Source organism: Cupressus sempervirens, chromosome 9 (assembly GCF_028749045.1).
Source record: "Cupressus sempervirens isolate cs-2001-9-10 chromosome 9, ASM2874904v1, whole genome shotgun sequence".
Lineage (NCBI taxonomy): Eukaryota > Viridiplantae > Streptophyta > Pinopsida > Cupressales > Cupressaceae > Cupressus > Cupressus sempervirens.
The window spans coordinates 136,783,844-136,801,952 of record NC_143126.1 but is presented as its reverse complement, the minus strand read 5'-3'; the positions used below and the strand labels follow the sequence as shown (position 1 = coordinate 136,801,952).

The following is an 18,109-nucleotide window of genomic DNA, read 5'->3' as shown; positions in this document are numbered from 1 at the left end:
AGCTCTATGATGATAAAAAAAATATTATGGGTCCAATAACTAGTCCTAAGGCTTGCATTTCATGTAGGTTGCATTTCATTTTAGCTTTGTATTTTGATATAGCATGGAGTGCAACTTCAAATATATCTCTCAATTTGAGTGAGTCTCAATATGGCACAACCCATCTTCACATTGCAATAGTTTTGCACTTCAATCGATCTCGATGAATCTACTCAATTAACTTGCACCATATGTTAGCCACATATCTCAATGGCATATCTATACTATGAGATCATACATCAAAGGAAATAATATCAATCAAATCTATCTAGCTCATAAATGGACAATCATCAAAGAAAAGGGTATAGAGCACACGCAAATAATACTTGACTCAAAATATTGTATATATATCAAATATCAAAAGAATCCATCACTACAAAAAATGGGTGCTACTCAAGCGTTATCAATAAAAAATGGTCCAAAATGGTGCTAACACACCAATTGATACATAGCTAGTATAAAATCAAAGGAAATGAAGCTAACTCCCTCCTACTCCCTCACCTCTGGGAGGAGGAGGAGGAGGAGGCATATCTAATCTCATCGGTGACCGTGCACCACCAGACTCTCTTCCATACTTGGAGAATCTTGGTAGCTATATGGATGGGTTAGGCACTGCTACAACATAAGTGGCATAATAATAAGACACTTTAGATGAATAAAGATGAGTCTCATCCTACTGGTGCTCCAACTATTCTTGAAGCAAGTGGATTTCTCAATCTCACTCTGCTAAGCATGTGTCCCTCACTACAAGCTAGATCTACATCTTTGTTAGCTATCACTGCACTATCCTGGCTTGACCCCTAGCCCTCCTAAGGGTGTTCTGGGTGTGTGTTAGTAGGTCTCCATCTTGTGGATCTACTACAAGCTAGTCTAGCATCTCCTCCTTGCCTATATCCTGCTAGGCTAGATGCTCCTCAACCTGTGGTCTCTTTGTATTGCTGCCACTTATGCTAGGGGCACCCAACTCACCATGAGATCTCCTATGTGTAGCCCCACTACTACCAGCACCAAGATCCACTCTCATTTATGGAGGAGGGATAAGGAATTATGTAGTCCATTATCATGGCTCATGTTGTTGTGGCTACTATGGTACTGGAGCTTGTACTGGTTGTACCAGTATTGCCATCCCCATATGATTTGTCAACTTGGGAAAGGGGTGGCTCACAAAATGCTCTCTATATGCTGGGATCATACACCCATCTACAACTATGACAATATTAGCCCATCAAACAATCATAAGAGCTCACATCTCAATCATTGATCGACCAATGTCCAATCTGATAGACCATCCCCTCACCTCCACTAAGGTAAAACAAGTGTAAGTGTAGTACTCTAGGGATATATCTTGTGGTCAGCCATACTATTGCAAAACATGTGTCAATGGAAATCTCTCAATCACCTAGAAAGAATGGCCAAACAAAGGGCAAGAGGAAAACATTTATTTGAGCTCTGCTCTTGCATCATCCCAAGCTTCTATCTCTCTCCAAGGCTACCATACTACTACCACAAGATCAAATAGCTTTGCATGCCATTGATCAGTCTTACCCAAAGAAATCTAGGTCATTTGTCCTATGTACCTAAAAATGTATGGTTCATGTGGTTGTCTCATATCCTCGCATATGGGCCTAGTGATAGGAATGTACTCCCATGCCCATACCTGTAGTACATATACTCCTATAGCCATGGACTTCACCTCCTTGTAGGTGATCTAATGCATCTCATGGTACATATGGGCCAGCATACACTAACCCCATCTAAAGTGTGTTGGGTGCTCTAACATCCTCTGCAACATTTGACCCCATCCACACTCAAGCCCATGCTGCCCTCAGTCAGGCATCAGATAGAAACTTAAGAAAAATTCAATAATGGTGGCCAATCTATCAGTAGGACAAAAATTCTACAATAGATCATCCTACACAATGGCTCTCCCTATGATGAAATCCTCCTGGAATATAGCTCTAAGTACCTCTATACTCATATGTGGCTATGTGTCATACTCAGCCCTTGATCAATGGAAATGAATATAGAGTTTCCTATATATATATATATATATATATATATATATATATATATATATATATATATATATATATATATATATATATATATATATATATATATATATATATATATATATATATATATATATATATATATATATATATATATATATATATCCTTCATAGTGATCATCATCTCTCCTAGTGGTAGATAGAAAGTTTTCATTTTCAAATGGAAATGCTCAACAAGGACCATCAATAATTTGTGATTCACCATCAATGAGGGGATATTGCAAAGATATGCAAGACCAAGAGTATTAGTATGAGTGAGCTTTGTTGCATCTAACTATCTGATCAAGGCCTTGATGGCTAGATAGTGTGATCTAAAATAAATATCCTGAAAGACTACCTGTGTGCACACAATCAACATGAAACCAATTAGTACTCAATATATGTGAAATATATACTACTACTACTATGATCTAAAACATCACAAAGTATGATAAATAGATGCTTGACGATAAATTCAAATGTGAAATTTTCATTTTAAACATCAAAAACACTCTCTATAGTTGTTGGATTTCATGTGAGATTTTATAGTCTTGCTTAAGAAAATTCTTTCCTTGTGTGAGGAAATGATTTTGTGCATGGTAGAAAGCCCTCTTAAGGTTTCCTTGCATGACATCTAGGTCTCCCTCATGTGACAAAACCTAGAGACCTGCACAAGAATGTGCCTTTGTGGCACTTTCTCATGCAAGCTTTCTCCCATGTGTGCATAGGAAAACTATTTCCTCATGTGGAAACTCGACAAGGAATTCCTAAAATGGCTTAAAATCCACAATTTTCAACTAAAATGCAAAAAAATTGAACTTAAAAAGTGGTTAGTCGAGTACTTATTGGAGGCCTGTAGTCTTTTGACTGATTGTGATGCCTCAAATGCTTGAATCTTTGTGACGGCACTAGGACCACCATGATTTCTACCTTAGAGCTCTTTTCTCACAAAAGTCAAATGCACAAATGCTTTGAAAGTGACACTTTTGGGCCCTAATATAGTAGGTGACCTAATTTTTCAAAGTGCTCCAATTGAGGTAAAAATCACCCCCTTGGCTAATTTCATGGCTCTAAATCCATTTTTGGGACCAAAATCAAAATCTAAGGCACGTAAATGGCTAAAATACACACTTTAAATTTTTTGGGACTAATGCGATCACACACTTGTGGAATCCAATTTCCTGATACCATGCAACTCTTGGCATATCATCAAAACATCATTTCTTCAACTTTTCCTAATATTGTTTGAAAAAAAGTCAACTATGGTCAATTTTGGTCAACCATGACCTCCAAATCAATCTAAATCGCATTCCTATTGGGGCATCATGTTTTAACTTTGCTCCTGAAAGGGGGCAGTATGATTATAACACTATTCATGATATCATCATTGAATCCTTATCAAATATCTCATGTATGATTTTGAATCTAAACATAATGTCTTGACTACTCGGGGCATCTCAACACTTGGGGTAGCTTCATTAGCTTATCTAGCATCATACACTATCTATGCAATCGATTTTACAACAATAATTGTCATAGTTGGATGGACAAGTATCTAAGTGTTCTACTTAGACTCTTGAAGACTAAACCTTCTTCTAGGGATAGTCCTATGACTTATGACATGACATTTTTATCTATTTTAAAACCACTATTTAGGTGTTTCATTTGAATTCTAGAGAATTAAGCTTTGTTCTAGAGATGATCCCATGAATCTCATTCATGTATTGCTAATGAAATTGGTATTGTGGTATCCTAACCCTAAGTCCTAAGGATTGAGCCTCATTATAGGGACAATTTGACAAATCATGATGATCTTTGAACCAAACAAGTATCAGGGCATTCTAACCCTAATTCTTGAGGATTGAGTCTCATTTTGAGAATAATTCTATGAATTAAATCTTTGATTTATTAGATCGGTATCCAGGTGTTCTATCTGGACTCCAGAGGGCTAAGCTTCATTCTGGAGATAACCCTACCATCTCATCAATTGGTCTCAATATCTTTAGATCTAAAATCAATCTTGTCACCTGACACTCCAAATTCATGATTACCTTTGAATTAATGCACTACTTACACATCAATTGAAAAAGGGTAAAAATGTAATAAACCAAAATTGGTCACATTCTTAAATTAGAATCTCACCTTCAAATGAAATAGGTTCAAACAAATCAACCAAGTCAAATCATTTTGAACCCATTGAATTGTGACACATGAATATTAATTTTAGAATAATCATTAATGAGTCATTATTCTAGATATCAATTTAATATTGATAAGGGACCCCCTATCCATAAATGAATATTTTATTCTTTACGGGGGACAAGGATATTGCTTATTTATTCTAGTTGAACTTACACCTAGAATTTTTTATTCTTGTGGAACTTACACCTAAAATTGTTTATTCTAGTGGAACTTATACTTAGAATTCTTTATTTTAGTGGAACTTACACCTATAATTGTTTATTCTAAGTGGAACTTACATCTAAAATTGTTTATTCAACTCCCAACTTCACCATGGTTGGATCAAACTCTACCCTAGGGCCTTGCCAAAATCTATAAATGCAAGACTCATTTGGAAAGAAAGGAGGGGAGGAGGATGTTAGGTGATGCGACGCGCTCCCCTGCCCACAGGTGGTTAATTATGTGGTGTTCCATGTTCACTAACAGTCATGGCTTTTGGTGCAACGGAAAATGGGCCCAACAATTGGTATCAGAGCCTAGTTTTGGCCTGGTCATGGGTTCAAATCTCCCCGATGCCTTCCCGACCCGTGTAAGCACCTGGTATGCGCGTCGAGGGGGAGATTGTTGGGTGATGCGATGCACTCCCCTACCCACAGGTGGTTAATTATGTGGTGTTCCATGTTCACTAACAGTCATGGCTTTTGGTGCAATGGAAAATGGGCCCAACAGAGGAAGTAGTAAAATTCTATTGAAACATCATTAGATTTCATACTTAGGTTACATTTACATGTTTTCAATTCTACATTACTTGTATACATGCTCACTTAATTGCTTATTATTATTTGGAATTAACATGCATATTCATCTAGGGTAAAAGCATTGCAATTCATCCTCCATTCAAATCCTTTTTTCTAAGCATGGTCTATGGTTATTGGACTCTCAAGTCCGAGAGTATCAAGTCACCCCATCTTGTTAGAAGGCAATAGATCACCTTGTGTATTTATGTCGAATGAACAACCTCATGTTCACTTCAATGTGATAGTGCATAAACAAAGATCATATTGAAGTGTGTGTAGACTGAGAGGTAGTATTTTACACTCACACATACCATATTTCATCTAGTGTACTTGCAAACCCATGAAGAACTTGATCTCTCCAAACATAGGCATCTCAAATTCTTGCTTCATTTCATTTGCAAAAGCCTTACATAAAGTATCTTGACCTCAAAATATGATATCATCAACAAGAACTTTAGATAATAAAATAGCTTTTCCTTTCTCTATCTTCAAGTAAATTTTTTTTTTATCATTAGTCCTTTCAAACTTAATCATCGCAAGATAATTATGAAGTCTCTCATACCATAGTCTTGGTGCTTACTTCAAACCATATAAACCTTTGTGTATTCTACATACCATTTTTTTATTGTTAACATCAACAAATCCTTCTAACTATTCTATATAAACTTCTTCCTCTAGTATACCATTCAAAAATATAGATTTAACATCCATTTGATAAAATTTGAAACCTCTATATGTAGAATAAGCAAGCAGGGTTCTTACTCCTTCCAATCTAGCAACAAGATAACATGTCTCTCCATAGTCAATCTTTTCTTCTTGTGCATATCATTTACAAACTAATCTTTCCTTGTTCCTTTTGACTTCACCATTTTCATATAACTTGTTTCTATATACCCAGTTGGTGCCAATCACATTTTTGTCTTTTGGCCTAGGATCTAGAGTCCATGTTTTGTTTTTCTCAATTTGTTCAATCTCTTCTTCCATGGCTTTACTCCAGTCCATATCTTCTATGGCATCTTTCACTATTTTCGGTTCCTTCATGGTCAGAAAACATGTATCACTTCTCAACTTGTTCCTTGTCATTGGTCTAGCATCTTTATCTCCAATGATTTATGCAGTAGGATGATGTCTCTTAACATATTTAGACAATCTTGGTTCAGCTCTAGTTTCTTCATTTTTCCTTTCAACATTTGAGTCACTTTGTACATCTTTGTTAGGTATTTCAGCATCTCTTTCATGTGCACTAATCTCAAAATTAGATTGTTCCTCAATGTCAATGTGTAACTCGGCACCTGAATGTAGCTCAGTTCTTGAATGCAACTCAACATTCATAGTATGTGAGTGAGTAGTCACTAAAACTTGCTATTGGTTTGTAGTTTTATTAGTAACATCTTCTTTAGTAGGCATACCTTCATAAAAATATACAAATGATTTGTATTATTTGGCTTCTCACATATACTTATGTATATTCATTGAATTTCACATTTTCACTTTCTATAAGTTTGTTACTGTTAGTATTTAAACACTTATAAGCTTTACTTCTTGTGCAATAACCTAAAAATATACCTTCTTCACTTTTTTGATATAGTTTACCATTCCTAAAATCTTTGAGAATACAACATTTTCTTCCAAATACCTTAATATATTTTGGTTTGGGTGAGTATCCATACCATAGTTCAAAAGGTGTTGAATGAGTATGTTTCTTGACTTGTACACAGTTCAAGGTATAGATAGCTATACTTACAACTTCTCTCTAGTATTTCAAAGCAACACTATTTTCCATCATGACTGTCCTAGCATAGTCCATTATAGACCTATTATTCCTTTCAAAAATTCCATTTTGTGGAGGGGTTCTAGGAGCAGGTGTCTATCTTTTGATTCCTTTGTCATTACAGAACATCTCAAACTTATTTGATGTAAATTCTTCTCCTCTATCAAATTGAAAACACTTCACAATTTTTTATGTTTCTTTTTCAACAGTTGCTATGTAACAGTTAAACATTTGGAAAGCATTAGATTTCTATTTCAAAAATGTAGCTATCATCATTCGAGAATAATCATCAACAAGTAGCATAATGTACTTATCTCCTTTGTAGCTTTAGACTTCAATTGGTCCACACAAGTCAGTATGAATAATCTCTATTATTCTTTTAGAGGCATGAGTTATACTCTTAAAACTTGACTTTGTCATCTTGCCTAACTAACATTGTTTTCATATTATATTGTTAGGTTTCCTCAACTTGGGAAAACCTCTAACTCTTATCATGTTATTGATACTAACCAATTTATCAAAATTAACATGACATAACCTCTTGTGTGATAGCTACATATCATGAAATTCTACAACTAAACAAGTAGCATCCTCTATATCAAAATAGAATAGATTACTACTAGTTTGATCACCATTTCCAATCAATTTTCCATTAGTATCATATATCCTAGAAATCTTGTTTTCAAAGTTAACCTTACATCCTAAATTAATTAGTTGTGACACACTCAACGTATTATAGTTAAGTCCTTCAACATAGTAAGCATTGTCATAAAAAGTATTTTCTATGAGTTTGGTAGAACCTTTTCATTTTATCAAACATGGTGCATCATTACCAAATCTTACACTATTTCCATCATAACAATTTAATGTAATCAACTTACTTTTATCTCCAATCATATGATGTGAGAACCCATTTTGAATGATCCATCTATCATTCTTGTTCACACAAGACACAAGTGCATTTGCCTCATCTTCTTTAGATTCATCTTTCATTGCAACATACACCACTTCATCATCATGTTCATCAAATTCATCTCATATTTCCTATTCAGGAATGTAGCAAAACATCTTTCCTTTGTCTTTGTAATTCTTAATGTCTTCATCTCTTGTAATTTTGTACTAGTCACCACCTCTATAGTTCTTCTTCTCTAGATATGTAACAACAATATGACCAACCTTATTGCCATTGAAAAAAAAAAAGGGTAATTTACCTTTAAACTTGCCTCTACTGATATAAAATCTTCTTGCTAGTAGTGTTTCAAGTTGATCTACATCCTCCTCATCTATATCAATATCACTAGACACTGATTTTGTCATTTTTGTTCTCTTCTCATTAGGTTCCTTTAATGGAAGCTTAGCTTTGAAAGCAGCTTCAACATTTTCTAGCTTGTAATTATCAAAGCTAGATAGCTCAAAAGAAATGAGCTTATCTAACAAACCTTTAAGAGTTATATCATTTCTTGGTACACATCTTAGTTCTTGTCTTACTGAAACGCTAATAGCATAGATGGGTAGTAGTGTTATCAAAACTTTGTTTAGTATAGTATCATCATCTATTTTAATAGTAGCTCCCCTAAATGCATTAACAAGATCTTTTATCATAGAGTAGTATTGAGAAATATTCTCACTTTGTTGCATTCTTATATCATCAAACTTACCTTTGAGACATTCAACTTTGGTTCTCAGAACATTCTTGTCTCCTCCATAGATAGTGTGTAGAGCATCCCACATTCTATTTGAACTCCCAAGACTTTTGATATCATAAAATTCAATATAGCTTAGGGAAAAGGCAATCTCCAACATTACTTAGTTATGTTCTTTCTTCTTTTTCAGATCCTCAATAGTTAGGGTGTTAGTGTAGTTTTTTATTTTTCCTATTTTGCTAGGTTTTTCCTACACTTTTAATAATCTCGCTTAGGTTAATAAAGCATGTCTTATTAGGTGAATGGTTGTGAGGTGTCATCTTCCTACATGTGAGCATCCATTAGCTATCTTGGGAAGATACTTTGCTATCTTTAGTCCGATAGATGGTTGCTCCTCATTGGTTGGTGTTGCCACCTCCTCCCTCTTCCTAGCCTATATAAGCATGCTACCTGGCTTGTATTTGGATCTCTTGTTTTTGCATCCTCTTAATGTTATTTTGGCTTCCAGCATTTGCATTACTCTCTTGGAGACTAACTCTATGATGCTATTTTGATTTTGTATCATTTGCATTCATAGTTTAGATATTTACTCTTTGCACTAGTTTTCTGGGTTATTAATCTTTTCAGATTCTAACATGGTATCAGAGCTTTTCTATGTGCAAGAGTAGATTTTAGTTTCCTTATTTGAGAGATTTGGGGGGGGCAAATAAACTTTATTGTAGTTTTTTGAAAAACAAAGTATTCTCTTCTCTTGCATCTTTGGATGATCCTGAGAATCAGAAAAGTTTTGACAAAAATAGTTTTTTTCTGAGGTTTCAATCTCAAATCTGACAACCAACTTGCATATTTGGAGTTTTTAATCAGTTTTGCAGGTTCCAGCATGCCATTGATGAACTTGAGAAGCTGATCCAGCATTTGCATGTCAAATTTTGGTTGCTAGGGTCGTTTTCTAATTTTTGGAGCCATTTTTTACTGTTAAAGGCGTCTGATTTACACTACAGCAAGATCTTCTGTTCATCAGCAAGAAAAAAGCTTTCTGGGTTTTGTTCGCAGCCCCAAAAAACCATTTGGGTATCTTTTAGATTTTGTGTGCAAGCTGTATATTTTTCAAGATCGAGCATGCAAAGCTACAGCCATACCCCTCTCCGTTGGCAGCCGTAGATTTGAATGCAATTTTCAAATGTCTCATTCTTGCTCATACGGACTTCGATTTTGATGATTCTTGTTATGAACTTGACTATTTTTTTGTGCTCTATCCACTAGTGGAGTTATTTTTTGATTTTCATGCATGAATTCTTGAGAAATTGCAAATTCTCATCCGTGACTGTGCACAGTTCTCATTTTGAAAACTTCGGAGGATCATAACTTTCTCATACGACCTCGTATCGAGGCAATTCTTTTTTTGAAAGTGCATGATTTTTCGAGTAGATCACAGTGGTGTTATTTGTTTCCTTGATTATTGTGCCCAAGTTTCACTTTTAGCATATGCTCTTCATGAGGGTTTGTAATGCATTGAAATCAAGACCACTAAGTATCTCTTTCTAGTGGTAGTTGTAAATGCACTAAAATAAAGTGCCAAATCATAATTCTTTGGGGGGGGTTCTTTGATTTAGTAAAAAGGGGGGACATTGTCGTGGCTGTGTTCTCTTCTTTTTAGCATTTCTTTGCATTTCTTCATCATGGATCAAACAAATATGCCCATCCTAACTCCATACAATTACTTTGAGTGGAAATCACGCATGACAATTCACTTAAGGAAAGCTGGATTAAATAGGATAACTATGGGACTTGAAACTGAACCTGCTAAAGATGAAGATAAGCCTAAGTGGCTTAACAAATGTGATGAGGCATTTGGAACATTGTGTTTGTCTATTTCTCCTGACTTGCTATTTCACATTGAGTCTTTGGATACACCAAATGAAGTATGGACAAAGCTAGAAACACTATTTGGCACACAAGATTCAATGAGGGGTCATATGTTTGAAAATGAATTAATAAGTTTGAGTCCAGGAAATTTCAACACAATCCAAGATTTCTTCACCAAATTGAAATCACTAAGGCTGCAGTTAAAACAATGTGGAATTGAAAAGAAAGATGAACAACTGATTCTTAGTATTCTCTCTAAGCTAAGTTCAGAATATTCTGTGTTTGTCTCTACCTTCTATGCTACTAAGGGTGCACTTGGTACTCAATTCACCATGCCATCTTTAGATGATTTTGCTATCAATCTCACTCGAGAACAGGACAAGCTAATCCAGATGGGCATTCTTAAGTCCTCTAAGTCACATGCCTTGGCTGCCAACCAAGGCACAAAAGAACAACAAGGACAAATTAGTAACAACAATAGTAAGGACAAGAAACAAAAGAATAGCGAGGAGAAGAATGGTCAGATGCCAGTTTCTTCAAAAGCAACTATTGATACACCATCTTCCAAGGGCAATAAACCTAAGAAAGAAAAGGTCAAATGTGCTTATTGTAAAAGACCTGGTCATGATGAACATAAATGTTTGCAGAAACAACTTGATCACTTGACATACATTCTTGAGAAGAATAATATCAGTGTTCTTGAGTCTATCAAACAAAGTTCTAATGAAGGGTCTAACAAAGAAAAAGAAAATAGCAAGGGGAAAGGAAAGGGCAAGACCCTTTTTGCAGTTGCTTCCTCACCATCCACTTGGGTTCTTGATTCGGGTGCTTCACACCACATGGCTTCATCTAAGGAAGAAATTGCATCCTTAGAGCAATGTACTATGCCTTCTATGTTGATGGGTGACAACACTCCTATTGAGGTGTGCGGGAGAGGGTCTGTTGATGTGGGGGATGGCACATTCCATGATGTTCCTTATGTACCCTCATTGTCAACTAATCTCCTATCGGTACACCATATCACTCACACAGGTTTAGGCAAGCGGGTTGAGTTCACTCCTGATTTAGTGGAGATACGTGAGTTGCACAATGATTCTACAATTGCAGTTGGGAGAGTAGATCATCAGTCAAGACTCTATATGTTTTCTCACCTTGTTCCTGATCCTCCTTTGACTATTTTTCTCACTCACTCTAATGATGTGAGCAGAATATGGCATGAGCAGTTTGGCCATCTTAACTTCCACTACTTGCATCAGCTTAACCAGCAGAGCATGGTCACAGGGTTGCCTTCTACTTTGACATTGGAGTCACTTGGAATACATGATAGATCTCCTGATGGGTCAGATTCACTTGAGTAGTCTTCTACCTCTACTTTTGATGCAGAGAGTGACTCAGAGGACTCACCTCCTTCCTCTCCTAGTCTATATAAGCATGCTACCTGGCTTGTATTTGGATCTCTTGTTTTTGCATCCTCTTAATTCTATTTTGGCTTCCAGCATTTGCATTACTCTCTTGGAGACTAACTCTATGATGCTATTTTGATTTTGTATCATTTGCATTCATAGTTTAGATATTTACTCTTTGCACTAGTTTTCTGGGTTATTAATCTTTTCAGATTCTAACATAGGGCTCCAGTAGTATCAACATGCTCAGTAGTAATGGTAGATTGTGCATGATCTTCAAGTCCTCTTAAGTAGATGTCTCTGATACCAATTGTTAGAATTCTTTAGAATAATTGAAGGGGGAGGGGGGGTGTGAATAAATTATCCAAGGTCTAGACGTACAATTAAAACTTTTCATAGCTTAGTGAACGCATACAAAATTTATCATCATACATGCATCCATAAGATTATGCAATGACTTAAAACTTGTAGGTTTTTAAAAAAATCAATTTGCATAAATGTAAACCTGAAAGATAACAGATTTGATCAACATATTTTACACAATGATTTATGTGGAAACATGATTTGGGAAAAACCACCAGTAACATCCTACTCTTTTTTACTCTTCTGAAGTGATGCCCCATGAAAGGCCAACCTTATTAAAGGTTACAATGCACATTGTTAAATTCAACTTGGTTAAAGGATTTCAATCAACCTATTAGGAGTGAGCTTTATTATAGGACTTTAGATCATTCACTTGGAATGTTACACGGTTAAAGGATTTACAAATGACCATTAGGTCAACTTTAATCTAAAGGATTTACCCTAGACTGATTACAAATTAGAGAGTAATAGTAAGGCTTGATCTAATAACAACTTACAAGTAAAACTCCATTTGTAGATTATAGATCTCTATTTTAGTCACTCATTTTGCTTGGCTTTCACGCACTTCAGCTCTAATAGCTTTTTCACCCTTCAAGCATCTATACCCTTAAGCCTTCTTGCTTAATATGCTAATGCAGAGTCTTCACTTAGGTTATTGAATGCAACAATAACCTAGCATCCTTGTCTTCCTTAGGTTCTCACACATGACAATCTTTGCTTCTAACTAGCCATCTGTAAAAATAGAGAATTAAGATATTTTTCCATTCATTCCCCATCGTCTAATTTAGGGTTAGGACTTATTAAGTAGGATTAAATAAATCCACCCATCATATCATTTCATCCCTTTCTAGAAACTTCTCCTTTAATCCTCTTTGAATTGACCACAAAATGGTTTACCGTGGATTTTGTGCTACTAGCTCATCAATCTTATCTTCCACATGGTTCAAACAATCCAAGAAAACAAACTTGTTGCCTCAGATCTATCAAATTCATGACATTTCAAATAATGGTGACATATGGCATTAACTTGCTTCTGATGCTCGACATAAACCGCATTTCTCAACATCCTCTATAAAATCACTCGGCATGAACTAAAGTTTACTGGTGCTCGACATCAACTAAACTTTTCTCGACATTAATTGTTTTAGTTGGTATACACTAAAATATACTCTTAGTCGGATCCAATAAATTTTCTACTTGGCTTGCACTGACTTTTCTTTGCACCTGCTATCCACTCGGTCAAGCTTTGTAGAAAAACTTTGTTATACTTGTTATTCTAAAATTTCTTAGTATAACCAACCTTTGCAAACTTAAGTATATTATCAATGCACTATTTTAACCACTATCTTAGCTGATTCTTGTACTCCTTTTCATATCATAACTCAACTTTTCCTCTAGGTTCTATTGTTACATCTTTTGATCAAATCTTGTTCATCAATCAAATAAGTGATAGTACTTGAATCATGTAAGAACTTGTCTTACTAGTAAATAGAAGGTTTGACATTAGTGACAAAACAATGATTGGAACACATTTAGCATACTTGTATCAATCTATTTTCAGCAATTTCCATTTTCAATAGAAAATATGCTCTTTTGGGTGCTCTGAGCTCAATGGTGATGCTTTTTTGGGCTCAAAGTGACCCAAAAATAAGTGACCCTCCAAATCCAATACAAAAATCATCTAAAAAATAAAACCCTCTAAAAGAGGAAAAAAAAAGATCTAAAAGCAAAGCACAACTTCTCATAAATAGAATAGGATCATGAAGATCTGGTGCTCTAATACCACATTGAGGTTGATAAAATAACAACCCTAGAGCTCCCATGAATCACTTGCATGCAAACATCTATCACAAAAAGAGAGAAGCAAAAGTTATGAAGGGTGGAATTCCCAGATCCATAGATGAGATATCCTTGATGAGCAAAAAAGAGATTTCTATTATCAAAAGTGAATGAATGTAAATTAAAAAGATAGATCAATCCTTATAAAGGAGATCAAAACCTTAACATGAAACTAACCTAGGTTGCATAATAATAATTAATATGCCCAATGTTTAGCTTAAGTAAACTAGAGATAATAAGTGACTTAATAATTAAATTAATATGATTTAACTAGTAAGATAATACTTTAACAAGGACTGGTCCCCCTAAGTTTTTGCTTTCTTCTTCTTCTAAAACCATTAACTTTTTTATTGCTTTAACAATCTTTACTATTACCTATTCATGGTTTCCACCCATTATTAAAATTGATCTTGTCTTATTCCTAAGTAGGGGCTCAATACCCTTCTTTATCCTCTCCAATTGATCAACATTATAAACCTCACACAAATTCCTAATTAATTTTTTTTCTTTATTTTTTGTCCTCTTATACTGCTCTACTCCTATAAATACAAGTCTATTAAAAAAATCTTGAGGAAGATTCTTTTACATATCTTCAAACCGCTTATTTGTCAAAATCATGTTTCTTTCTACTGCATTCTCTAATTGCAATCTATTAATATTACTGTACAAGTGATAAAACTTATTTAACTACTCAAAATTGTTGTTGTCAATGATTTGGACATTTATACTTTCTTCTTCTTTTAAAACCATTAACTTTTTTATTGCTTTAACATTCTTTACTATTACCTATTCATGGTTTCCACCCATTATTAAAATTGGTCTTGTCTTATTCCTAAGTAGGGGCTCAATACCCTTCTTTATCCTCTCCAATTGATCAACATTATTAACCTCACACAAATTCCTAATTTATTTATTTTTTTAATTTTTTGTCCTCTTATACTACTCTACTCCTATAAATACAAGTCTATTAAACAAATCTTGAGGAATATTCTTTTACATATCTTCAAACCACTTATTTGTCAAAATCACATTTCTTTCTACTGCATTCTCTAATTGAAATCTATTAATATTACTGTACAAGTGATTAAACTTATTTAATTACTCAAAATTGTTGTTGTCAATGATTTGGACATTTATACTTTCTACCTTAGGTTTCCAATATTTCTTGCTCAGAGTCTTCTTTGTCTTTGTCATGGCCTTATAAATTAGTCTATCTTCTTGTTCTTATTATTCTTCCTCATCTAATTCTTCAGACTCAATCACCTATAGTGTCTTTCTTCCTTTTCTTGGTCCACTTGATTGCTACTTTATTCTCTTCTTTGATGGAGATTCAACAAGTTCTAATTTTTCTTTACAAATTCTTTCAGACTTCCTTATTCTAGGAGGGGTGACAATTTGTTCTTCAATTATTATCACCTCTTCCTCAACCTTCTTCTTCAATACCAAGGTCTTTCAATAGTGGGTTGCACTTTAGATATTGTTGTGTAGGGACCACTTGGCATTCGAGTGTGTGGCCCTACTATTTTGACCCCTTCTCCCACTCCTACAATTTCTAGAGGTGTAGCAACTAAAACATCAATTTATTGACTAGCTGTCATTTCTAGAGATATTCCCAATGCCTATCTAAATTTCTCAGGAGTCATTCCTAATCCCTTTCTCATCATCTCAATATTCTTCTCAACTTTCTTCTTAATCTCTTTCTTGTGCAACTCAATATATACCTCTTTCACTTTTTCTCATATGTCCCCCATCTAGGACATGTCAAGTCCTTTTCTGACTCTAGAATTATCTTAGCACAACCCTCAATTAATTGCATAATGCTTTGTTCCACAACCTCCATTTATATAACATCTTCTTCTACCATAAAACATATGTCATTCTTATATTTTTCTACAAATGCTGGTGGAATTCTGAAACTTTACTTCATGGATGATAGGAAATTCTTCATCATCTTTGAGATTTTGAAAATAATTATTCAATTGTATATTATCTTTGATGTTACATGAAATTTCATATCTTTACTAGTCGGTTTTTTTTTAGCTCACTCAAGCAATGAAGATAGTTTATAGTGTCTGTTGAGCATTCCAGTGTTTACCAAGTTTAGAAGACAGTGTCTACCGAGTTCACTTAGGCACCAAAGAGAAGTTTGTAGAAGTTTAGTGTTAACCAATCTCACTTAGTTCACAAAGGAAAGTTGGCATGCAACCAATGTTAATTGAGCTTACTCAGTTACCAAAGGAAGTTTACAAAGTTGCAATGTTAATTGATTTCACTGGGTTAACTTGGGAAAATCATTTTAGAGTTAGTGCCTACCGAGCTAGGTCGACTAATGAAGGATTTTCTTAAATAAACAGATTATGGTTTGATGAATTTATTTTTTAAGTCTAGCTGACTTAAGGGATGAATAATGAATATTTGTAACTGTGTTCAACTTGACTTGGTAAGGAAAAATATATAAATATAAGGTCAAGTTGTGGGATTGACAAGATAAACCAAGGAAGCAAATTGGAAGGATGGAAAAGTGTCCTGAGTTGACCAAGCTAAAAAGATTTATCTAATCAAGGAGGATCAAGTATTCAAGCTAGAATAATGATCTAAAATCAGCAATTCAGTTACATCAGCAATCAAGTCATATCATTGTTACTCTCTAATAATTGTAGTAGTGTATCAAATCTCTAAATAGAGCTAGTTGAACAACTACATGCCAAATCCTCTAATAATGTGACATTTCAAGATTAAAATGTCTATGGACCTCTGAAAAGGCCACTCCTAACAAAGTCACACCTAATAGTGTATTTTGTAACCTTTAATAGGGCTAGCTCCTAGTAGGGCTCACTTCAAAAGAGTGAAAAATTGTGACTAGTTGCAATTCGTGGTTTCTCCCAAGTTGGGTTTCCATGTTAAATCCTAGTGTCATGTGTGTTCTTACTATTTCTTTATGTGCATGAAACTAATTTAATTAAGGTTAATCACACTAAACATCTAGAGAAGTAATATTTTAGTTCTTGCCAAGTTACAATAATTCTTAGTATTTTTTGAGTGATTCAGTGATAACTAAGTTACATCACTATTTTTAGTTCCAATAGAGTTTGGTTTTGATTTGTATTGACATCTAAGGGATCTAGGATTTATTTTTGTGGTAAATGATTTACCCCTCCCCTCTTAGTTACTCTTATATTTCCAACACAAGATATCCTCTATTATCTTTTCTTTGGACTATTCTCTATAGTATCTAGTTATCATTCACATTGTATATTGATTATTGTCCTATTCTTGATTAATCAAAACAAGAAACCATCTTATCACTTATAAAAATAAATGTGTTAGTAGTGATTCAAATCTAAACATCATATTCTTAGTTTTCTTCATTCGTTCTATGTTGCCTAACAACTATTGTTTCACAATTTCTCATATGTTAACTTTCTCCTTCTTTGCTTCTATTACATAAGCTTCATGGATGAATCTAGAAAGCACAAAATTAGCTCTAGAGTGTTAGTTCAACTTATAATAAATAATTTTTCTAATCAATCTGATATTAGTTTTCATTAAATTAGATCAATCCTCATGTTCCTTCCATCAGATTTAGTTTCTAGACTTACTTCAACTTTCTTCTTCATACTTTTCTCATTCACCAAATTTTATCCTTCATTACTTAGGCCAGTGAGTTTTTTTATCAGATTGTTATCAATCATTATAGGAATATCTCCTACCTAGAACATATCTTCATGAATCCTTCTTAGAATTATCCTTGTCCATTCATGGTTGTCAAACTAAGTATAAAATATCTGGTTGATAATGTTCATATCTTTCAAGTGTTCATTCCCTTGTTTCAATGATGAATCATTGTAGATAACTAAATTCAACACCTTGTGGATATCACTATCACCAATACTTTTTAATTTCAAGTGAATGTGAGCTCTAATGTCTATTAAGTGCAAAATATCAGGCAAAACTTGTGGAAATTCTTCTAGAGGGTCATCATCCAAAGATACATAGGGATTTTTTTTAGTTTATACCTAGGTCTCTCACTTACATAATAGATTGTGGGATTTTCTATCCTAACTAATTCAAAGCTTCAAAAATGCAATTGCAATTTTATAAAATACTCATAATTTGTGTCACTAGGGCTTCTCTGTGTTTGCACTTAAAAATACTT

The 18,109-nt window shown here is 34.3% G+C and overlaps 1 pseudogene; it reads left to right on the top strand.

Moving 5' to 3' along the window:
* The first annotated feature begins 1,101 nt into the window (after nt 1–1,101).
* LOC149537895 (YTH domain-containing protein ECT2 pseudogene) overlaps nt 1,102–18,109 on the top strand; it is a 124,131-nt pseudogene continuing 107,123 nt past the window's right edge.